The sequence below is a fragment of the Meriones unguiculatus genome, chromosome 1 (assembly GCF_030254825.1).
Source record: "Meriones unguiculatus strain TT.TT164.6M chromosome 1, Bangor_MerUng_6.1, whole genome shotgun sequence".
In the NCBI taxonomy this organism is placed as follows: Eukaryota; Metazoa; Chordata; class Mammalia; order Rodentia; family Muridae; genus Meriones; species Meriones unguiculatus.
In genome coordinates, this window is record NC_083349.1 from 171,677,477 (window position 1) to 171,702,539 (window position 25,063).

A 25,063-nucleotide genomic window follows, 5' to 3' on the forward strand; every position below is an offset into this window, starting at 1 on the left:
AGAGTATTGTAAGTGCAAGAGTCTAAAAATCCAACCCTTTCCCTAAGTAGAAGAATGAAGCCTCTGCCAGTTATTATCAGGTTCTTAGCCCACTGCAGTCTTAGGAGACCAGCTTCCTGGTTCTCAGCTCAAGGCTCTTCATTCTTTGCTCTCCTTGCACTCTCTAAATTGTTCTTTCCCACTAGAAGAAAACCTTCCTAAACATCATGCTCTAAGCCTACTACACCTGCATGTCCTTTCTCCATCTCATATAAACATCTGCTTATAATTGAAGGTCCATCTCCAGGACAACCTCCTTTCAAGTGCTTCACGGATTCTGGGAACAAGTAAGTGCATGTCCCCTCTACTGTACTCACAAAGCCACTGCTTTTCTCTCTGCTGATTTGTGCCCTGGACAAGTGCTGGGCCACATTACTTCCATGTGTTTGTCTCAACACCTGGATAATATATCTCTGCCAGGTAAGAACCTTGTTCTCTCCATGCTGTGCTGTGACACCTGTGCTCCCCAATGAACAAATTAGAATCAGTTCCTTCATTGCCTCCAAATAACAGGACCACCAAGCACCAAATGCACAACATCTACAAAGTGGTAGACTAAATGGTACCTACACTATTGAACCATCTGTAGGAAAGTTCTAATCATCACTTGTAGTTGATCCTTCTCATAGAGAAAAAAGACAAAATGGAAAACAATCTTTACAAATGTTCAATACATTGTTAATGATGAAATTAGTGATGCCTGAGCCACAAGTTAAATGGGAAGTATGAACTATGACTGAGGTTGATGCCTCAGAAATGCAGCCTAGAGCATTTTCTAGAAGAGGTAACCTAAACAATAACAATAATCGCCATTGCCATCATTGTCATCTACACTGTGTTCCTTGACAGAACGCTGCAAACGTAGGCATTCTTCCTAGAAAGCAGCTACCAGTGGGGACAAGATATCTTTCTCTCTAAAAGTCTCTGTGAAATCATGGCAGGTCTGATAGATTTGCCAAGCTAAACTGGCTTTGGTGAGAATGAAACAATTTGTCAAACGACAAGGGGTTCTGAGCATATCCGTGTGGGGAGAGGAAGTTTAATGCTGCCTGAAATGTGAATCCAGTACTTTTAGCCAAAACCAGACAAACCAGAAAGGAAACAGCCCAAGGACACTGAAGTGGGCCACACAAATTCCTGTGTGGTTGCCTCTGGTTAAAGGTTGACAGCAGGGAAGATTGACATTCTTGATTTATAAGCAAGGAGAGTGCCAGGTTCCCATAGAAATGGGCCCTGGCCTCAAATTAAAACAGTTATTTATAAGGATGAAAGGGGAATTGAATCCCCAAACCACCACCGTAGCCCCTGGCCTCTCTCCTGAAGTTTCAAGTGTTTGGGGGAATTGTTTGCTGAGTCAACAAGTACAGTGAGGCAGAGAATTGCAAACAACAGCAGCATACCTGCTGCTGAACCCATGTTTCTAGGGTCACGGTCCTCAAGGAAGCTGTCATCTACAACAGGGCTGAAAGCAGGAATGGAAAAATAAAATCTGAACCAGTGTGACCATTCACCAGGAAAGACGGGTAAATTACAATGGGCCTGAGCTGAGGCGGATGGAGAAAGGTTTTCAGGTGCAGACAGGCTGAGAAGAGTGGGAAGAGTACAAATGCTGCAGCTGTCACAAGTCACTCGCTATGCCACTGCCAGCATCTAGTACACTTTTTTATTATCCAGCAACATGAGGCTAATTCATCAAAATCTCTACAAGGTCTTCCTTGGGTCATTACTGTGGTAAGAAACATCAGCATGGCTTATTAATTAGCATGATTTTGTTGAACCCAATCAGCAAAAGTAATAACAATAGGTAATATTTACCAGTATTTACTCTTTAATGAATACTGCTCTAAACTTTTCACACATCAGCTGCTTAATCCATATAAACATGACAAAAAGTAGAAAACACTATCATATCCCATTTCACTAATGAGAAACAGAGGGGTTAGATAACCTGAATGAGGCCACACAGCTGGCAAGTGGAGGAGATGAGATTCTAATACATACCCTAGAGGTATGGTCTTAAACTTACACAGCAAGATCTGGGATGAAGGTCAAGGTCAGCAAGAGTCTCCAAAGAAGATGTATCCTGGGCTGGCTTTTCTTCCACAAAAACTGTAGTGCTATTCCTTGGAGATCTAGTTAGCAGTAATGACTGGCACTTAAGTCTTCATGCCAATACCAGAATCCTTTCCTCCAACTCTCCATGACAGGTGACAATTTGTGATATCAGGGTAGTCCACCTCTCTGCAGTCTGTCTGATTGCTCCCACTCATTTCTGTAGTTCCTGACTCTGTCAAGAATCAGACAGGAAACCGAGGGAAAAAAGGAACGGCCAGCTCGCAAGAGTAGTTCACATCACACTGAGCAGCACACGTTCCCACTGAGTGATTTGCCTATGGATATTGTCTTGAGTTCTGGGAGTCTTTCTTGCTGGGACCCTCCATGCAATTCCCAAGGACTGAACCACACAATTCCACAGTGTGAGCCATGTGATTCCAACAATGTGAACCCTGCAATTCTGATGGTGTGAACCATACATTTCCAAAGATATAAACCACGCATTTCCCATGATGTGAATTATGTAACTCCAATGATCTGAAACACGCAATGCCCACTATACAAACCATGAAATTTCCGTGGTTTGAACTACACAATTCCAAAAACATAAACCAGATGTTTTACATTGTGTGAACCATACAATTTCTATGAAGTGAACATGCAACACACATGGTGTGAACATACAATTACTGTGGTATGAACTGTACATTTACCATGGTGTGAAGAATGCGTTCTATTCCTCTGCATCGCAGATGTATTCATCTGTCCACTACTTCACACAAACTTTTTCTATTTGGGTCTGAACTCCTTCAAGTTGTTCCAGAGACAAATATCCAATGACCTCAGGCTTACTCATTATCTCTGGAGCCTAAAGACCAGTTGATGATCCTAATACAGTGACTGTAGCACTCCTTAAGCCATAGCAGCTCACAGCCCTTCTCTTGCTTTTTGGTTTTTTCTAAGTGTCAGACAAGTCATGCCCTACTGCTTCCCATAGCTGCCAGAGACATTCTAGAGCCTTCTCAAGAAAAACCATAGATATGGGCTGACACGTATGAGTCTCACAAAAAAAAAAAAATCCATCCATTAAAACCTCCCCAATATTTCATTCCTTTCTAATGGCTCTATGTGAAAGTGGAATTCAAAATCCATATATGGCCAAAAGTAAGCTGGTGCTTCAAGTTTTGTGCCAATTTTATCTAAATGCTTCATTCAGAAGTTCTAACCAACCTCTACCGTTTCTTTTGGATATCTTATTGGCCAAACACTGTTACAAATTACTAGATACATATTCTCTAAAGTAAGCTTCTAAGTAATTCTGATGAAAGCAATGCTTTTATTCATAAAGATGAGGATTTGGGATCTACATTCAGTGCCTGACTCACAAAAACATAGAGCTCTCAACTGTTAAAGAAAGAGCCCTGAACGCCTACACAAGTTATCTATGTTAGCATATTCAGTGCATTATGTTTTATACTATATTTTACTGACATCCCTGATTTCCTTAACACCTCCCAATTCCACTAAAGCAGCTATCAAGCTATCAAGCTAATCACCAAATCCTCACCTTTCACCCACCTAGCCTTCTTGAACCATGTCCTCCCTAGCATGCCACACCCTGCATTTTGCTCCCTGCTTCATTGGCTGCAGTTTCACGTTATCCCTTTGCTACTTCTCCATGCTGTCTCTGCCTGGGAGGTCCTGGAGCTCAGTCCTGGGCCTTTCCCTTCCATTCTGCGCACAGGCACACAGCACGTTCCTTATGCTGATGACCCCTGTGTCAAATCTTCTTACTGAGCTATCTAACATACTCATTTATAGACGTTAACAGACACATCAATGACTCTTTGATATGGAATATCTGGCAATATCATTCTAAGCAAATACCTCTTTTCTACCCTGGTCCTTGAAAATTGTTATATTTTTCTAAAGAAATGGCTTCCTACTATGTCAAGGAAAATACCACTGGGCATTGTCCATAAGTGTACCATTGCTTCATGTTCCACGTACCGTCCTTCATCAAACTACATCAGTTTTACTTTCCCAACTTCATGTCCATCATTGTCATCCAAGCCACCACCTTCTTTTCTCTAGACTCCTGCAACTGACTCTAAGTAAACCCTCTGTTTTGCTTTCACAGTGTTGTCTGTTTTAAAGGTAGACAACCTTTACTTCATCTGTTCACAGTGCAGCCAGAGGTGATGTCTTTGAACTGTGAATTAGACTGCGTGTCTACCACATTCAAACCCCCTTGGTTCATTTCACCACACAGAATCGGACACAGGCTTGGTTCCACAACCATGTTTCTTCTTATATCGACTTTCTCCTTTTGCCCCTACTTTCCCTCTGTCTGTGTACTACTGGAAATGTATATTTGCTGTAAACTATAATTGAAACATACTGCCTTTCGCTGTCTTATGCTTATGTTGTCTATTACTTTTTTCAAATATCGATTCAAATAGCAACCTCTCCAAAAGGCCATAATTTCTCATGGTTTTCGAAATAGCTCTATCTAGCTACACCTTAGATCATTTATCTTGTTATACACTCCCTAATGTTATCATATCTTTCTCTCCCCTCTCTAATTTACAGTATAAAACAAATACATATTATATATTTCTGTTTATATTTATGCTGTATGTATAGAATTTATGCATGTGGCTTACATATTTGTTTAACTTATGGGATCCACGTTAGCAATAAGCTTCAGTAGAATAGATATCTCTCATCCTATAATTTCTCAAACAATAAATAATAGCTTTGATTGAAGGGCTGACCAGCTATTACGAAGCAGACAACATATCAAATCCCTGAATACCGTCTGACAAAATTATAAATATAGTAAAAAAGATTACATGAAAACCTTAACCTTGGTTTCCACTGACCTTCGATGTTTCTACAAACAGCAACTGAAATCACAGCACTCTCTTTCTAGCTAGACTTTACAGGGAGGCACAGAGAAGGAGCCCTGAGTATCTTCTGAATGTGAAGCAGCTTGGGAAGGAAAAAAAAGTCTCCAGGAAGTTTCCAGGACCCTAAGCAATCACTGCACCAACGGCAGTGCTTGGAAGATTTTAATCTGAGAAAAATGGTTTTAATACGGAGCATGCTGTAGGGATATTTGTTTTGGCACAGATTGAGCTTAAGTCACATATTCTGCATTTACAATCCAAGTGATTAATAAACCACTACAGAATTTTGCTCCTTCTCCACAATACACTCAAGAAAATAGATGGATTTTATTATTCGACTTATTATTTTTTATCAGCAAAAGTAAAAAAAAAAGTGATTTCTTCCATCCCTTCCAAGCTGTAAAAATGAGAGAGGCAGAGTGATTATGTATGGCTGGAAAGAGATGCAATTGTAGAGAATTATAAATCATATTATTTTGTTTGGTTGACATTCTTTTGTTTATTTGTTTCTAATGCAAAGAGCAGGAGATTTGCCATCATTTGTGTTCTATAACCTCTGGTACATGTGACAGGAGCAAAAAAAAAAAAAAATCTATTAACAAAAATGTGTTTTCCCTTTCTGAGCCAAAAGCAAAATAACACCAGGTTGAAATACTTGTCTTCTTCTCCTACCAGAGTTTATTCCTCTTAGTGACAGTTGTTTCCCTTTAAAACAGACAGACAAACAATGCTTTAAGCATTTTCCCAAAGAAAGATATGGTCAAAACATAAAGATTTATCTCTTGCCTTATCATTAATAACTTTGAGGATATTCTTCTTTAAGAGAAGACAGATTATTTCTCTAGGCTTTTATTTTGTAAAACAAAATATGTAGAGAGGAATGAATTTATACAGCTTCGGAGAGTACAAAAGATGACCAGAAATACTCCTGTGGCATTTTATGTACCAGAGGTAGGTGAACAGAAGAATCGTGCTAGTGAGTTCGCCTATGCCCTGCATTCTGAAAACTTTCCTGGCAGTATTCAAGCAGGAGAAGAAATAATGCATGAGTGACAGTGGGTTTTGTGATCATTTCCTCTGTGTTTGTTCAGAGAAAGTCAAGAGGATATATATTTAAATTTTTGTATGAAACCTTTAAGTTAGACAGTTGTAAATTCTTCCAGACTTCAAGCATTATAAGATATGAAAATCTGTTCATAAGACTGCCTTGATATTATAATCCAATATGAAGATTTTAGCTTCTCATTATATATCCAATAAAATGTTCTAAAAGAGATACACAGCACGTTGTTATCATTGTTGTCCTCATTGCTGTGTGTATACATGCGTATATGTGTGTGTGCATGCATGTGATTTATTCACTTATAATACACAAAAAGAGGCATTATGATAATGACATATACAAGTGATTAAAAATACTCCTAATGCAAGGATGGTTAAATGAGGATACAGATAGTTGATATTTTATGAGAAAATCAATCTCAGTTTATCAAGATATAGAATCTCAGTGAGATAAAAGCCAGGAGAATACGGGTGAAGGAGTCATTGTCAATCAAGACATCCAACACAACATCTAAGGTCAAAAGTATGCATATGAAGAAAAGAGGTGAATATTGGAAAAGCTATTCATGTTCAAAGAGTTCTATAGGAAGAGGTATAAGTCAACTTAAAAGATCTATTGATCCAAACTACTCAGGGTGGATAGCTAAGGAAGCTCTGGAACAAACTACAGAGAATTGGAATGATTGTTGGGTGCAGGGAAGAGCAGGGAAATTTTTATCTTGGGTAGGGCTGGAATAATGTAGAAATGCCTTCATTCCTTGAGGAGTCACACACCCTGGGACTTGATACTGGCTGCTTGCTGGGACCTCAGCCAGACTGTTGGACAGTGCATGTGACCTTTGAAGTATTCTCACACATGAGGTAGAGTAGGCTCATACTTACAGCCTGGATGATGACTTCCAAGAGCATGGGCTCCAAGAAAACAAAACAAAGATGCACAGTATTCTTTTGATTAGTTTCAGAACTAATGACATGTCACTTCTGAAATTTTCCATTGGCAAGAGATCTTCCAGATTCAAAGGAAACAAACACTATGCTTTAATAGGAGCAGTGTCAAGGAGCAACAGGGAAAAAGATAAAAGCCTGTGTGATACAAGCTGTATCATCTAGGAAAATTAGTGTTGTATTATCATATAAAGGTAGGGAGAAGACAGCCAGTTTTGCAAGACTGGAGGAGTACAAGAAGACCCCGACTTTTAACACATGTTCAAGAACTACTTAGGTCATGACTATAACAACCACATTTGGGAGGCCGAGTCAGGATGATTGCCATAAACTTGAGGACAATCAAGGCTACGTAGTAAATTCCAGGCCAACTTGGGCTACAACATATAAAACATACAAATGAGGTAAAACATTGTAGTTAGTACACTACTACAGGTTTCAAATCCCCTTACCCGGCAGAATTTCACACACACACACACACACACACACACATACACACACACGCCTCACTAAATCAGCATGATAACCCCTCCCACACGTTCCACGCTTTTGCCTTCATACCTAGATGGGCCATTGTTAAGAGCTCATTATTGTACATGGGTCTGCGTCAAAACAGGTTGATTAAAAGGGCTATATATCCTCTGGAGATCAGAAAAGCAAGGGATCAAGTTTGCGGCATTCAAAGATCCCTGGAGTTATGATGAAGGAAGGAGGAAGAAGAATAGGTAACAACCCCTCAAGGAAAACCTAGATGCATTCAGATGCACTGACTACTCATCATTCCTTCAAAGTTACTGAGGGTTAAATATCTTGCTGAGAAGTGAGAAGTGTTCATACCCACAATCAGCAAGACTCTTGTCCTGGGAGATGTTGACAGTGTGTCTACCATATCTTCGAAGACAAGACGCCTGCTAGTCTCTCAGTGGCTTCATCTCAATGATGCTTTCTATTACCCTGAGGCTTGCAAGACTTGTGGCTTCCATTCTCGTGTGTCATCCCTGCCACTTCAGAACTCTCCACACCTCTCTGATTACATACACTCCTCAAACTTATGAAGCTCTCACCTAGTTTCAGCATCTTCATCATCTCTGTCTTCCCTTAATTTTTTTATGCATCATGGGTGGCTCTTATTATCTCTCCTAAAGTCATGGTTCACCTCGCCTTCTTATTGAAATTATTACCAATACCTGTAAACTCTGTTTTTCCTCCTTTAATCATTCATCATTCCACATACCAGGGAGGCCCTTTGGTTTCTACCTTCTATTGTGCTTTCTTGAGACAGTGCTCAAGTGGAGCAAGAGACAAGAACTGTCTAGTATGGAAAAAACAAGTTGGCTGATATTTCAAATCTAATCCTGGCCACATGAATTATTTCAAGCAACAGTTGAAAAACTAAGTTTGCTCCTATGACAAAGCTGGTCAAGGTACTATCAAAATCAGTGACCTGGACATTTCTTCCCCAAGAGCATAGGGAACAGGCTGAAGGCTTCAGTAGGGAGGTTGATGGTGTTCATCCTTCTTCTTGACATTTATACTTCTAGCTGGGAAGTCTGACCCTCATCACCAAGGACATGCAGATGGCTCCACCTTTATGGCTCCTGTACAAATTCCTCAGCATCTTGCCATCTGTGTCTTACTCTTCCTTCAAGGGCTTCCCTGGATAATTTTTAAAAGCTTCTATTTTTATATGAAAAAGAATGACAGGTTTCTGTGCACTTGTAAGGATAGGAGAGAAGGGAATGAGGGAAGGAGGGAGGGAACGGGGAAGGGAGGGGAAAGGGAAAGAGAGGGAATTAGACACATACACACACACACAGAGGACACCTCTCTTCAAGGCAGCCCCCCTTTAGGATAGATGCAGCTCTTCTCTCTGCATTCATACCCTGGCATTACCCCACAGCTGCAGTCACAGAAACACCCACAAAACAAGTAGTGATATAAACAAACCTGATGTGCATTCTGTTAAGCTTTGAGAAAGAGCAGGACTCCCTAGGCATGAGTGGCCTTTCTCTGGAATTTTGTGAGACAATTATCGTTTTCCAATACAAAGAAAGAAATGGGAGCAAACCTTAAATGACCTTTAAGGATCAGCAGTGACTTTTGAGTCCTGAGTTCAGATCCCTTTTGACTTTTCTGCTGAATGACCTGATTCACGCACACTTGCTGAGCATCACTTACATACAGATCCTGTCCTCTACCAAAGTTGGTACATACTGGGACCTTTCCCCTCATTGGAAAATTTAAAGAAAACTACACCCTTCTTTTTTTTTCTCCTTCAGAATCTGTTCTCTTGCTCATTTTCCTCTATGTACTAAATCTTTTGTTCTCTAGGGTCTGAATGAAGCAGGGTAAGTTTACCTCCTATCACAGGGTATGGTCTATCATTTGCCAACCTGGGTCCATGGGAGGCAGGTCCCTTCAACTGCATTAGAAATCATAGCTCTTGTGCCGGCACCGCTGCTCCTTTCAGGCAAATGTGAGGCAGAGCAGTTGGCTCATTAACATTGCAGCTGCATAGCAGATTAGATCTATTGTGCCTCACTGCCTGGTTGAAGCACTTCTGGAATTAGGGCCTGGCATCCCTGGTACAAGCTTGTACTATGTTTACAGTCATTGCCGACACAGACAACACATTCTTGCTTCTCTGTGTCTGTATAGACTGGCTGGCTGAAAATATCTCCCACTAAGTTGGGAGATATTTAGATATCCTATATAACTCTAGAACACACACACACACACACACACACACATCCTAATGATGGAGTCTCTCCATTCAAATATAAAAATATAGTCTTCAAAGACTTTTCTAAGAAAAGAAACTGATAACTTCCTCAAATCCACTATGGTTTCATAAATACAGGGTTCATTACAGTGCATTCCAAAATCCTTCAGGAAACGAGGGCTTGATGTAGGTGTATTTTGGTTGTTGATGATTATATTGATGCTGTTATTGTTGTTGTTATGTGGCCATCAACATCATGACAGGAGCCTAATAAGGCTGTTTGATTTTGATTAATCCTGAAAAATATATTTTCTCCTTATATAAATATCTTACAGATAGCTAAATATACTTAGTTTAAAGATAGGCTAAGTACAGAAGCTACTTCTGTTTTGGCTATACTCCTTAAATATAAAAATGAAATGTTCTTGACAGGAAGTCTGAGCATATGTCCATGGCCTCACTGGGACTGGAGCCTTTGGTCCTCAGAGGATTGAGCAAGACATGGTATGGAGGAACTTGCAATGCAGAACTAACTGATAGCAAGTGAAAGAGTCTGGCTGAAGATGGCACGAGCCTTATCTTGAAGTTGAAGCTGAAAATTAATCATACTTATCACATTTCTAAGTTTGGAACAAAATGAGATATGGTAGGAGTCAGCGACGTGGAGAAAAATCAGACGTATTCCTGGTAAAACACACTTAAGCATGCTTCTCCAACATGTCACTACAACTGGGTTTGCTAATATTTTCCCCAAGTGACTTTCTCACCCATCTTGTCACAGACCCTCACAGATAGCCTCAGGCTACTTCCACAGAAAAGGGCAGGGAGTCATTTGTCCTGAGAAAGGCTTGGCTAGTGCTTTGTCAATTCTGGCTACATATTACTACCAGGTAGGGAGTTCTGAAGACAATCAGTGCGCAGCATTCACACCACCCTAATGAACTAAAGCATCCTCTCTGGGGGTGGGATCTGGACTTGAGCATCTTCTAAAAGCTCTAATCAACAGTATAGATTTAGAACTGACATCGCCAGATTCATCTGCAGGCAATAGAGTCAAGGAGCTGAGAGGACCCAGAATTTGATTCCTTCTCTGCAGTTCATCAGTCACATGACTTGTTTTTCTCTCAAGAAAGAGACCACTTCCAAGGCCTCACCTTCTAGACGAGCCTAGCAGGAACACACCTATCACATCTGAGCAGGTGATGAGCCAAGTTTCTTTTTCAGCTACCTTTGGCATCCAGAAGGGACAACTCAGATTGCCCTGTAGCAGGACATTCAGACTTGTGTCTCAGGAATAAGTAAAATCCTCTCAGGCCTTTATCTCAGACTGTCTCACTGAGGCAGCAGATTTTTCCATTTTATCTTATCTCAGGCATTTATGCACCGTGGAGAGCTAAGATTTAATTCTTCTTTCCCTCTGGCAACTGGATCTCAATTCTCAGCAGCCAGTCAACAATTCAGGAATCTCCCACAGCAAATGACGTTGCCTCTTCACAGCAGGCTGACCAGTAACCATCTAGAATTCATTACTGCTCTGTTTTGTTTACACACACTAGGAACAGACAGTGATATGAATTATTTGGGCATACTTCTTTTTCTATAAATTAGTTTCAAACTATGCTTCAAGTCAATAGGCCAGCTTCAAAGGGTTCCTTTCCATTCTTTGGGCAGTAAAAATGTAAGACATCCTTTTGGAGAGCATATGCTATCAGAAGCAAGGTGCTGCTTATTACAGTTTAATTTAGTCAATTCTAGTTCCACCAGGCAGTACTTGCCTTCATTCACAAAAGCATCATGGCTTCCCTTTTGTTTGATTATTGATTAACAGTGTCACAATCCCTATCCTCCATTTCTCATCAAAAAAACACAGTATAATCTAAACAGAAAATAAATGACCCAAGCTTAAGTAAAAGTTTTAGAAATAAAACCACTTCCTGGGTAGTGAGGTTGAGTTTGTCTTCCTTTTGTCTACTATATACATATAAAGGAGGTCTCACCTACTATAGTTAATATGGCCAAGAGTTAGAGCAACATAGCAGGGTAATGCCTCCTCCCCAGGGTTTCTAACATAAATCCCAACCACTCAGCAGATAGACGCAAGAAGCAAGGGGAGGGAAATGAAAACAGAGATCTCTGAGCACAGCACCATGTCACCCTGTCTAATGGAGACTTCTGAAAGAGCAGAAGTTACAAGCCATTCTACTTCTATATCTTCTTAGTATAAGCTATAAAGTAATACTAAAAATCCGGCTGTTTCTCATAACCAAACCTTCAGCAATGTGCATGGAATCATATGAAAGAAGGAGGAGTTATTTTGACCTGGAGAGGACAGGAACTCCACAAAGACCAAATATATCTGGGCACAGGGGTCTTTTATGAGACCATTTCTCCAACCAAGGACCATGTATGGATATGATCTAGAAGCCCTGCTCGGATGTAGCCCATGGTAGCTCGGTATCCAAGTGGGTAACCTATTTCTGACATGAACTGACAGGAACTATTTCTGACATGAACTCAATGGCTGGCTCTTTGACCTCCTCCCCTCCCCCCAAGGGAGGAACAGCCTTGCTAGGCCACTGAGGAGGACATTGCATCTAGTCCTGAAGATACCTGATAAACTAGGGTCAGTCTCCTATCAGTGGACTTGGAAAGGGGTAGGGAGGAGATGAGGGAGGGAGGGTGGGGTTGGGAGGGAATGAGGGATGGGGCTATGGCTGGGATACAAAGTAAAAACCTGTGATTAATATAAAAAATAAAAATTATAAAAAAAAAATCCAGCTGTTTAAAAACCTGCGAAGTTTCAAGTGGCCCTAGAAACAAACCAGAAATTTGATGAGTTGATACAAGATAACCACAGATGATGAAAACAAAGAAGTAATGAGTACAGTTTACTGAATGCCGACCCTGCAACAGAGCCACTGCAGAAGTCATAGGTGGAAAGGCCTTAGAGAGGAGTCATTTTCTCCCCTGGCTCATGCAGTTTTAATCCTAACTCTGTTTATAGGCTTCTCTAGTTTTAATTGGAATCACTTTAGTAACACCACTTTATCTCTAGACCTTGAAAACATGCCAAATTCAAAAGGGGACTCTTTAGAATTCCTGACTTACCTTCCACACTTCTTTTGGACTATTCACACCCCTCCACATGACAAGAACCACGGGGCTTTGTGGAAATAAGCTAGATGTTCTGTTCTAGAAAATCATTTTCCTTTTGTGTGAGATGAAAGTAAATTCATTCAATAACTACTTTAAACCTCAAGCGCATAGCCGTGAGGCTGCAGGACACTGGGCTAAACACCAATGAATATTTATCAGACATCTGGAGAAGATTCTGAGTTTGTCTGAATTCTCAAGAAAGATAGCTCTAACAGGATCTATAGAGAGATGGCTGTAAATAAATATGATAAATGATAGGTCATAGACAGATAGGTAGATTGGCTGATTTATTACAGGAATGAGCACTTCTGATTTTGGAGATGAGAAGGCCTATCATCATCTACCTTTAGGTCGGCAGGTGAATGCTCATCAGTTAGGCTAGACCTTCCTTATGCAATCAACAAATGTCCATGACTTCCAGAAATAGCCTCAGTGGTTAAAAAAAAGTAATGACTTTTCAGATATGTGGACATCTCCTCATTCAGTCAAGTATATACTTAAAATTAACCATTACAGTCATTTCAACTATCTCTGCAAAGATGAAAATGTTAAGTAATGGGATAATTGATTTTGAAATAAAAATCCCTGAATAAGAGCAAAGACAGAAGACAGAAGCTAGATACTGGATTCTTCTGTTGTTCAACTGAGTTACTAGAGAGTGACAGATCAGATATATGGCAGTGATGATGCCAGCATTCAAAGCCAAGGTTAGGATGGAGATAGAGAGATGCCTCAGTGGTTAAAAGCATATACTGTTCTTACAGAAGAGCCACATCAATGAGCCACATCCCAGCCCCCACATCAATGGCTTACAACTGCCTTTAACTCCAGTTCTAAGATATCCTACACGCTCCTCTGGATTCTGCAGCATTTGCTCACATGTGGTAGATACACCGATACACATACATAATTAAAAAAAAATTAAGAAAATGGTTAAGCTATAAAGACCAAGTGTGACCCTGCCTTGAAACACTTCATAGTCAGATGTAGACCTTGTGAGTGAGCCTTCTCAGCGATGCAGTGCAGAGACCTGCAGGTGAGACAGTTATCAGGATGTCTTCATCAATTTATTTAAAGGAAGCAATTATTTGAGATCTGTCTTCACTTATATGATTTTTGGGGTGGAAAGGGGAGAATTTAATAAGCATTCTGTCCCCAGATACAATACAATCATTAACAAAGGTAAAAACTAAAGCCCAAATTGAAGAACAGTATCAATATTTAATCACAGCAGGCTAAGGGTTGCTGAAGCTGAAGATATTAAATGTAATTGAAATGGAGCAGCCAGATTCCCAATATGGGGTTGGGGGTCTAGGAAAAAACTCATTCTCTGAGTATCACCATCTCACAGTTACTGAAATATTCCCAAAGCAGATTGTGTCCATTACAGACACTCCAGAGCAACACCTTAGGAGATTTTCTGTGTGAAGGGTGAAAAGACAGGCAATGTCACCTCATGTAACAAATCAGACTGTTAAGTCACACAGCACAAAAACATTTTTGTCTACAAAATGGATAAACCAGAAGAGTAATCTAGCCAGCATACTAATAAAGGTGGCTGGAAAAACTCTTTTAAACATTCAACAGGCTAATTTTTTAATTCTAGATTCCACATACCAGAGAGTCAGTGTAATGATATTATTAAACAACTCTAATACATGGGCCATATTACATGGAGGATAAACCTTTATTTCTTTTTAATTGCCACTTATCTCAGACCTTGTATTCATGATCTCAAAGGACATTTCCAAAAGTTAATATTATTTGTATAATCCAGAGAGTTTTGTATGATCATTCTGCTTCCTATAACACTAATACATTCCTGACAGCCCCTCCCCGTACCCCAGCTTCATAACCAGGCTCTCTCTGCACAGTTATTAAGCTGGGGCTTATGATCCTGATTCCTAGACATCAAATTAGTATTTTTTTCCTGCTATGAACTAGGTAAATGGTATCTATATTCCTTGCTGTTTTCTTGTGTGGATGCCATTGTAGAACAAATCCGGCTATTTGTGTATGTGGTTGCAACAGATGATGGATGGATGGATGGATGGATGGATGGATGGATGGATCTGGTAGTATCAGATGGATAATTACAAGTTTTCTACACTCCGTATTTAAGGCCAATCACTGTAGCCATATTCTTGACACATAATCAGAAGCTGGCTTCTACAGGTACAAACCATTTCTATAGCCTCAGGCCTCAGTTACTCCTTTACTCCCCTAGCAAAAGCTGGCATACAACAAAGAAAGAGCTGTCTTGAAGATAAGACCTCCCAACATAAGGGGCAACAATGATTTGCTCACTACACCCACACACTATGAGACAAACATGGTGACACCATGGGCAATCACAGAATCCCACGACACAAGTTTCAAGTAATATGAAGCGAATCATAAGCAAAGTTTGCTCTCCTCATACTCTTTTCCAGAAATGTGCTGTGATGTGATGATCAAATTATGAAGCCAAAACAACGTTTTGCAATCTGCTGAACGAAAGTTATTTAAGGATTGTTTTTCCCAAGAAAAAGAAAAATTAAAAGGAAAGATATGTACATGCTAACAGAGTTCACTTCAATATATTAAATGTTCCTCATTTCCCTCAGCAAACGTTGAAACTTTTGGCACGACACAAAACTTTTTGTTTCTCTGTTTCCCCATCTGTAAAAAATTTCCCCATCTGTAAAGATGTAAGGAAAAGGTGATCTATGTATCATACACATTATATATACTGGCAGACAAACTGAGTGCTGAGCTGAGAATATATGTCACATTGTAAAGATATTTTTAAACTAAAGTTGGTGAACATAGAAATTGAATTATAAAATTCTTTTTCAATTATGTAAGGGAACCAAATTCTGCTCTAATATACTAATTATGAGCTTAATGCATGAGGCTGGAAAGATGGCTCTACACTCAATAACACTTGCTGCTCTTGAAGAGGACCCAGGTTGAGGTTCCAGCACTCACATGGTGCTTCACATCAATTATAACCCCAGTTTTGGGGATACAGGAAATCAATACATTCTTTTGATCTCTTGAGCACTAGGAACACGCACCATGCACACACATGCATATATTTTGGCAAGCACTCAAACAACATAAAAATAAAATAAAATAAATAAATAAATCTAAAGAATATTTTTGATGGGTCACAGCACCATTGACAAACTTCTAACTCCCAAAATATTTACATTATGATTCACAACAGTTATGAAGTAGCAATTAAATAATTTTATGGTTGGAGATTACCACGATGTGAAGAAGTATATTAAAGCATCACAGCATTAGCAAGACTGAGAAACACTGGTGTAACAGAAGAGAGATTACATGACTTGAACTCACAGTTTCCAGTTTGCAGAGTCTCTTGGGTGTTGCTGATAACTCCACAGAGCTATGCAATCTCTCCTGCCTATATGTCCTGGGATGGGATGTTTCAGGGCATCAGGCAACGTACGATACATCTTTCCCACCAGCAAATGACCATCAGAATTCAGAACTGGGTGTGGCTCTACTGGACACAGACTAAGCAGAGTGAAAAGCACCCCAGTGTTGTCAGATAAGACAGGAGTAATGTCTTGGGGAGGCAAAGTGGGGCAAGATCTATAATTGGAAATTTAGTTTAGAGTGGAACTTTCCAGAGAACAATAAGGTATTGCTTGACAAATAATTCAATCATCTGGTTTTATAGAGACCTTAGGCATGATGTAATACAATCCTATATTGTTACAGATTAAGTTACAAAGGCTCAGGGACGTTAACTCGCCTGCCAAGTCACATTGCTAATAAATGAAAAAGAAAGAAATGCTATTTTGAGCTGGCTCCAAATTCTGTACCTTTCCTCACCTTAATAAACAGACTGCTCGTGATCCAGAATTGTCTGTCTGCATCTGACACTTTCAAAATCCCCTCCAGCCAGAAAAACCCTAGCCAAGTGTGCTGTAGCCCCCAAATATTGATCCTCAACTATCCTTCATCAGTTACCTGCACACTAACAGGAAGTCTCCATTTGATGTTCCTTTTACTCGGGAATGAATTAGTTCAAGACTGGCCTGGTAATGAGATTGACAGGCTATAGGGAACAACCAATTATAAACAACTACAGTGTTCTAATATAGAATACCAACTATATGGTCATATTGTAGGCTTTGGCTTTATATGGGGTTTTTAAGCTTCCTTCTACCTCCCTTCTGACCCCTCAACTCTACGTAGGAGAGAAAGAAGGTTAGTGGGGACAAGAGATGTAGACCTTTAGAAGTAGTTTCTTGGGACCATTCCAATCTTCTCAGTCAGTATTCCAACAGTCCAGGGAACAACCATTCAGCAATTCAGCAATCCAAAAATAGCAAAATCATCAACAAAAACCAGCAGGGCCAGCAGCAACTTCCTTGAAGCATTCTCCAAAGGTCTAGGAGTGTCTTGAAGCTCTCTGTGTCTCTCTGTGTTTTTCTGTGTCTCTGTGTCTCTGTCTCTCTCATTCTGTCTCTCTCTGTCTCTCTGTCTCTGTATCTCTCTCTCTCTCTTTCTCTTCCTCCTCCTCCTATTTATATCTTTTCAGAGTGTGCACCAGGATTTTTCAGCTGGAAAAAACCATGCCTCCACACAAGGCATTTTTCAGCTGACAAGATTCACATACCCTTTATTGCGGATATTATCAGCTGAGGATTCTGGCATCCCACATTTGGGATTATAACAAAAACACATTTACATAACATAATCAAAACTTCCACTGCACTATATCATGAGCTGTCATCTAACAAGAGTGGACCATTTCACATAGGCAGTGGGATGACTATGGTGGAGTCTGGAGTTGTCACATTACAACTGAAAGCTGTCTTAACAGATGAAAAGAAAGCAGGAAAGAAAGCAGGCACAGAACTTCCATGATTATCCCTAGTAGGTGCAATCACTGGTAGAGGAAACCAGGAACGAGTGGGCAGAAGATGTGAGGACACCAGAATTTCTTAAGAGGTCACTGAAGACAGAGAAGCCAATATTAATTGGTTTAGTCTGTTGAGAGTTCAAAGCTTCCAGTGGGTTGTAAAGTATTGAGGATGTTGGCTATATTAGTCTTATAGGTGGGGTGGGCAGTACGGGTACCAAATTGGAGACTAATATCAGTTACACAAAATAATAAACAAAGAAGACATTTTAAATGAATATATTAAGATGGTAAAGAAATGTTAGGATTACATGAGCTTTAGGCCATAACTCTACCACAAAACCATGGAGATTAGGGAGCTTTTTATTTCAAAATGATTAGAAATATATAACATTACAGAGAATGAGAAAGAGATGCATGAATGGAGCTTAAATTGATGAAGATTCTCTCAAGAGTGGAATACAGATGGGATTATCCTGAACTAAATGTACAAAGAAGCAAGGAGACCTAGAGGGTAAATAGCAGTAAACTTGTCCTCCCCACCTCCTCTACCTGACCCCATGCTTAGGTACCACTGGACATCTTTGTTTGGTTATACAAAAAGGAAAAGAATCACCTTGTCATACAGTAGCTACTATAAATATACCCCGAAACAAGACACTTCCATGTCATCATTGAAGAGCAACATGTTAAGACAGGCAAGAAAGAAGTATGTCATGAAATAGCGACATCTGACAGGAAGGACTACATGAGAAAGACAGACACTTCAACAAAAATTGACAGATGGATATATGCTTAAAATAGCAACAGTGTAAGATGGGATTCGTGGCATGAGACATTTAGTACCAATTACAGCATTTAAATCAGAAATAATGTCAAGTAACTGCAGAGTGGATTTGTATGGGGCTGATGCATGAGCCAGAAGATGTAGTTGAGGAATTATCTACCAAATGCAAGATTAGGACACATGGAGGACATATTCAGAAAGTTAGTATATATTTAACAGCAATTGCAGAAGGAGAAAAAGCTAAGAAATTTCAAGACACCAAAGAATAAGGAAAGTCATTATAGTTTACAGCATTTTTTTTACAAAGATAGTCTACAAGGAAATAAGAGGAGGATAAGATTCATCACGAGTATCAATTATTTCATGAAAACAATAGAGATTATCACTACAGCAATAAGAAAAGTCAGTTTGGAGCAACAGCAACAAAAGCCTTTCCTAGCTATGTTATCATCCCCAGTCTGAGAACTAAACAGAGATACCTTCAGAAATAAAGTCTCTAAAATTTCATTGCTCTAAGTATGCAATAACTCAAAGTACAGGGGGTCATGTAAAGATGTACAACTGGTCCCCTGAAGCTTTTTATTTTTCTTCCTAAAGTCTTGACAAAAGGATAGCAAAGGTTAGCCATAGAAAGTGAGAAAGGAGTAACAGATTCTGAACCGTATGTGGTGTAAATCGGATGGACAAAGGGGAAAACAGTTTTGAGGTTTAGAAAACTGAATGACAAACAATCAGGAGGAAATCCAACAGCAAACACAATTTATACCAGCACCGCCAAAGACTCAATAATTGGTGACATCAAGCATGCCAGAAGCAGGGTAGATGAGAAAGAGCTAAGTTAATGAAGATTGGTTGGAAACCTATTTACGACGTTGTCAAATCCTCTCCCTGGCTCAGGTTAACTTGATGATGGGCTTTCCATCACCCTGACAAAGGTCTGGAAGTTTGTATTTTAGAAGATTAGAACAGCAGCAATCTACACTTGTGGCTACCAGTTCCGCTAGCACAGGAGTCAGTGTGCTGAAAACATAACGTTTAACTGCCATTTGTGGGCTCTGAGTACAAACAACCCTATGTTCTGTCCATTTTTATATAATTTGCTTTTTATGTGTGCATACAAAAGGATGGGTTTTGATGAGACATTACCATGAGTCATTATACCTTCTTCCTGTTCATCCTCCGCCACCCACTGCCCTGCCTCATTCCACTGGCCCCTGTAACTATTCTTTTCTAGTTTTAATTGTATCTAAATTTACATATCAGATTGGTATGAAGATATGATTCATGTATCAGTCTGTAATGATGAAATAATCTAATATTTCCATATTTAGTATTTCTTAAATATTAAAACAAACTTCTATCAACACAATTCTTATACATATTTAGAAGATATAGTTATAAGTAAATACACTCAGTTACATAAATATGATATATAGTAAGTGAATTAGAATAATTTTTCTATCTTCTTATCACTAACTTGGGCCTAGAGTCTTTGGGCTCCTTTCTTCTAGTGTGCATTGTTTTTGCTTTGCTATTGTTTAGTTTCATTGGATTCTGGCTTTGTTCTTTAGCAAAGGCTTTCCACAAGTTCATTTGTATCCCAGCTGGTTTGAAACGCATGGGGCTGTTGCCTCTCTCCCCTAAATGCTGAATTACAGACCTGAATTATCATTCTTAGCTTCCAGTCTTCTGGTAGCTCATAAACTGTGTAACAGGTCCTTCTCCTATGCAACAGAACACTAGATCATATTACTTCTCCTTGTTTTGAGTACCTATAATCTAATCCAGTTCTCAACCTGTCAGTCATGTCCTCTTTATGAAACCTTTAACTTCAAAAATATTTACATTGTGATTTATAATAGTGGAAGGATTATAGTTATGAAGTAACAGCAAAAATAATTTTATGTTTAGGGGTCACCAAAACATGAGGAACTATATTAAAGGGTCACAGCATTAGGAAAGTTGAGAACCACTGGGTTAGATTCTAATCTCCCATGATGGTACTCCCAGCAGGATCCAGCCTACTGCTCTGCCACCCTTGGTCTAGAACTTTCAGTGAGCTCCAACGTTTGTACTGATCAGGAAAGGTCAAGTGATAAAAACAGAAGCAAGCAAGAAGGTTATACTTGCTATTGTGACCAAAATCGTAAGATAATTGACTTAAAGGAAGAAGGGATTATTTTTGACTCATAGTTTCAGAGATTTCAGACCATGATTTTTGGCGCCATTGACTCTGAGTCTATGATGAGGCTGAATCACATAACTGTATGACATTTTTCCTGAGGCATTATGAACAAAAATGTACTCATCCTAGATAGAGAGCCACAGCACACTAAAGCAAAAATATTGACAGTCTAACTTGGTAAACACAGAATTTAATTGAATTACTTATAGGAGTGTACATGAATGAAATGCAGCTGCACCATCAAAAGTCTACGGCATCATAGATGACAGCTAACAAAAGCTGAAACACTGGAAATTTCTGTCTGATTTACAGGCATCTCAGTATATCAGAGAATCTCTTCTCCCCCATGGTACTTACTGCTAATATAACTTTGGGGAAGGAGAGGACCTTGTGACTATGATAAACTTCAGGAATTTATTGAAACTTGTGAGTTGTTTTTTCTCTAAGTCTTAAGAATCCTCACCTCAGAACTTCCCTAACATTAACAAGCTTTCTTTGGGGGTGGTATCTTTCAATTGGGAGGAAATTGCTAGTCAAAATGCAACCCCTTCTCCCAGTTCTTACATTCTTTCTGTTGCCTCTTTTTCAATGCTCCCTGTTCCTTGGAGGTGATAATAGATATATCTGTATAAAGTAAGCATTAGGATGCTATGCCACAGTAACAGCCACTTTTTCCCAAAAGCCTCACTAGTGGTCATGACTCTCTGTAGAAAATGGAGTTTTGCAAAACGGATTTTCCTTCTATAATGTATTGCATTTAGTAACAGTGATTTATGGGCATAAGTAAACATGTTTAGAAGCCACATTGACAGTCGCATCACATTAATTTAACAAAACAATAACAATTATCTGCCCACTGGTTCTGACCTATGATTGCCCAAACCAATGGCTTTTTTTTCCATATTTAAAAACCAGACATAAAATTTCTTTGATGAAGTGGCCCTTAAATCCACCTGAAAGACAGTTGATAGAACCCCAAATAGTCCATAGCATTATTGCACCTACAATAACATCCAGCTTGGCATTTTGATAGTGTAGTAAGTAGTGTCCATCGTAATATAGAAATGTTACTGACAATCCTCCAATAGTAAGTATGGCACCTTCTGTCACTATAAAAACAACAACAACAAAAGTGAGAGTACTTGCAGTTGAAGTTAAAGCTTGTGGAGCCATCAACAATGAGAACTTACTGTCTAGTTTTGGCATGTCACCAACAATAGTAGCAGTATCTTTCATAGTTTGGAGAATCTCAGATGTCTACTTGGCCAACAACTCCTCGAGAAATAAGCCATATCCAGCACTGGGATTTTTACGTAGAAATCTTTTGGCTCCTTATAGTGCTGTTTCTCATTCTTTCAGGGTGTTTTACTTTAAATTCAACTAATGATTTTATTATTGTTTGTCCTCATCTGTTCCCAAATCTGTAGAGCATTCAAGGGTTTTCATTACATAGCGAATGTTTTTACACAGGATTTCAGGATCTCTGAAGGCCCACCATCATGCATTTCTAGTAAGTGTCAGTTGGTATTGGGTAGCCAAAAGGATTCTAAAAAGAAATAGTAACAAGATACAGTACATCATGAAAGGATCTTATTTTTTTATCAATTATTCCATTGTAAGAGCAATATGGAGTATAACAACATAGATGAGGGTTTTTATTTTATTTCTTTTAAATCCATAGTCATTCTCCCTTGGTTGTCTTATTTCTTTATGCTAAGAGACTCTCTTGTTTTGTTTTGTTTTGTTTTGTTTTTATCTCTTTACCCTCATTAAGCTCTATGAGGCCATCTTGAGCTGTTTGGTTTGGTTTGGTTTGGGGACAACAAGAAACAGTGTCTGTCCCTTTAGGCTACCAATACAAGTATCTGCATCCATTGAGCTAGAAGACTCTTGGTTGGCATTGTATTGCAATGTCTCTCCATAGGCCACATCTGGCTGCTGAAAAGGTCTATGGTTGAGCAGTCTTACATCCTGCTTATACAGAGCACATTCAAGCAAGAAAGTTGCCCAACTTTAAGCTAAAATCAACCCTTTTTATCAGTTTTGCTGTACCATCATATCTATTGTCTGATACTTATTGCCTTTCATATTCCTGGAACCATCAGGACCCAAGGCACTCCAGCATCTGCCCAAGGCCTTTTTCTTTACATTGATAGAAGACCAATAAGTCCACAATTCAATTTGGGGCTTCCAGTTTTTCAGCAGAGTCCGCACTATAGGCACCCTGGCCGCTCTGGGAAGGAAGAAGCCAGAAAAAGCTTCCATCCTTACATGTTTCCTTCTTCTGAACTGGGGAGTGGAATGAGGAATCATCTATACCTCTCTTTTTCTCTGTTTTCTTTTACTCTGTGATGAATTACCAGTTGGGACTCAAGGTGTTCCAAAGTCTCATCAGTTGTACCTTTGCTCTTCCAGTATTGTTTTCCTTATGGATTCTGATTTCATGCAAATCTAACCATATTCATCTCTGAATGATGCAGAACAGCAAAAGAAGAGAATAGAAGACCTTACAGGCCAGTTTATATTTAGACAATAATATTTTGATACTAGATATCCAGTAGATTATGAGTCAACTAATGGACAGTGAAATGTGTGTGTGTGTGTGTGTGTGTGTGTGTGCGCGCGCGCTTTACAATTTTTTGTGGCAGAATGCCAGTTTTGTGTGGATTTAATATAAATATGGCTTTGGGATCAAAAGTGTCCTGCTATTGTTATCCAGACTGTTCATGACTGTGTGTGCCTAACTGCCACCTGTGTACCAGTTTGCATATGTGTGCCCATGCCTACCTGTGTGTGGCCTCTATGTGTTGGCATTTACCTGAGTACCAACCAGTGAATAGAATACAGTTTATCTGCCTAGTACATCTCATATTCACTTCAACTTTCCAGAGACCCATGATCTTCCTCTGTGCTAGCATTGGAACTGGAACCTCACAGCCCTTTTGTTTGGCTTCCTTATTTTTCATATACTTTTATTTGGTTTATCACTGAATGAACCTGATTTAAATGCTTCTCTGGGTCGTTTAAGTCCACCAAACCCTCTTTATGTCATAAAGATCATGTCTTGCCATAGGCCTGACCAGCACTGCTCTGGCTCCACACCAGTCTTATTTGATGAATTCTTTTTCTTAATAGTCTGGTGAGCATAAGCTTATTCAGTCCTATAAACTCAACAGCAAACATTCCCACTTACATGCCCAATTCTCTTGGCAATGCTTGCCCTTTCCCTATTTTTCTCCAGTCTCTGATATCCACCAGGATCTCTGCTGGAGAAAACAAGTATCAACAGCCCCTCTAAACCGGTCCACTGGAAAAAGATCTTTTTCCAGCTTTCTTGACTTATGTGCCCTTTGCCTCAAGTAGTTCTGGATGGCCACTGTACCACATTTCTCTCCCTCACATCTTTCCTATCCCATATTTCCCCATTTCCCGAAGCCTCACAATCCAGGTGGCAAGAGGCTCTTTTGCAACTTACTTAAAAAGTCCTTCTCAATTCAAACATTTCAGGTGCTGAGTATTTTCTGATCATCTTAGTTTTTGTTGTTTTGTTTTGTTTGTTTGTTTGTTTGTTTGTTTGTTTTATACTGGACCATTGTTAAGGTTCCTGTGAGCATGCCTTCCGTTCTTCTCTATTAAAAGTCAGACTGGTTAATTTTATATACAGCCACTTTGCTGAAGGTGTTTATCAGCTGTAGGCATTGTCTGGGTAGAATTTTGGGGGTCACTCATGTATACTATCATATCATCTGAAAATAGTGACACTTTGATTTCTTCCTTTTGATTTGAATCCCCTTGATCTCCTTTAATTGTCTTACTGCTCTAGCAAGGACTTCAAGAACTATGCTGAAGAGATATGGAGAGAGTGTGCAGCCTTGCCTTGTCCCTGATTTCAGTGGGATTGATTTAAGTTTTTCTCCATTTAGTTTGATGTTGGCTGTGGGATTGCTGTATATTACTTTTACTATGTTTAGCTAAGTGTCTTGTATCTCTGATCTCTCCAAGACTTTAAACATGAATGAGTGTTAGATTTTATCAAATGCTTTTTCAGCATCTAAAGAAGATGATCATGTTTTTTTTTTTTCTGTTTTTTTCTTTCAGTTTGTTTATATGGTGGATTACGTGTATGGATTTCTGTGTATTGAACCACCCCTGCATATCTGGGATGAAGCCTATTTGGTCAGAGTGGATGATATTTTTGATGTGTTCTTGAATTCCATTTGTGAGTGTTTTGTTGAGTATTTTTGCATCAATGTTCACAAGGGAGATTGGCCTGAAATTATCTTTCTTTGTTGGGTCTTCGTAATATTTAGTTATCAAG

General features: G+C 39.4%; 1 long non-coding RNA gene across 5 annotated transcripts in view; it reads right to left on the reverse strand.

Annotated features, from left to right (window-relative positions):
* LOC132648924 (uncharacterized) overlaps positions 1-25,063 on the reverse strand; it is a 191,117-nt gene that overhangs the window by 69,228 nt on the left and 96,826 nt on the right. For 2 of the 5 annotated variants that reach the window (XR_009587318.1, XR_009587319.1), the window contains exon 1: positions 9,372-9,475. The exons of the other annotated variants lie outside the window; for them this stretch is intronic. This is a non-coding gene — a long non-coding RNA (uncharacterized LOC132648924). Of the gene's footprint in view, positions 1-9,371; positions 9,476-25,063 lie in introns of those variants that run through there. 5 annotated transcript variants of the gene reach the window in all.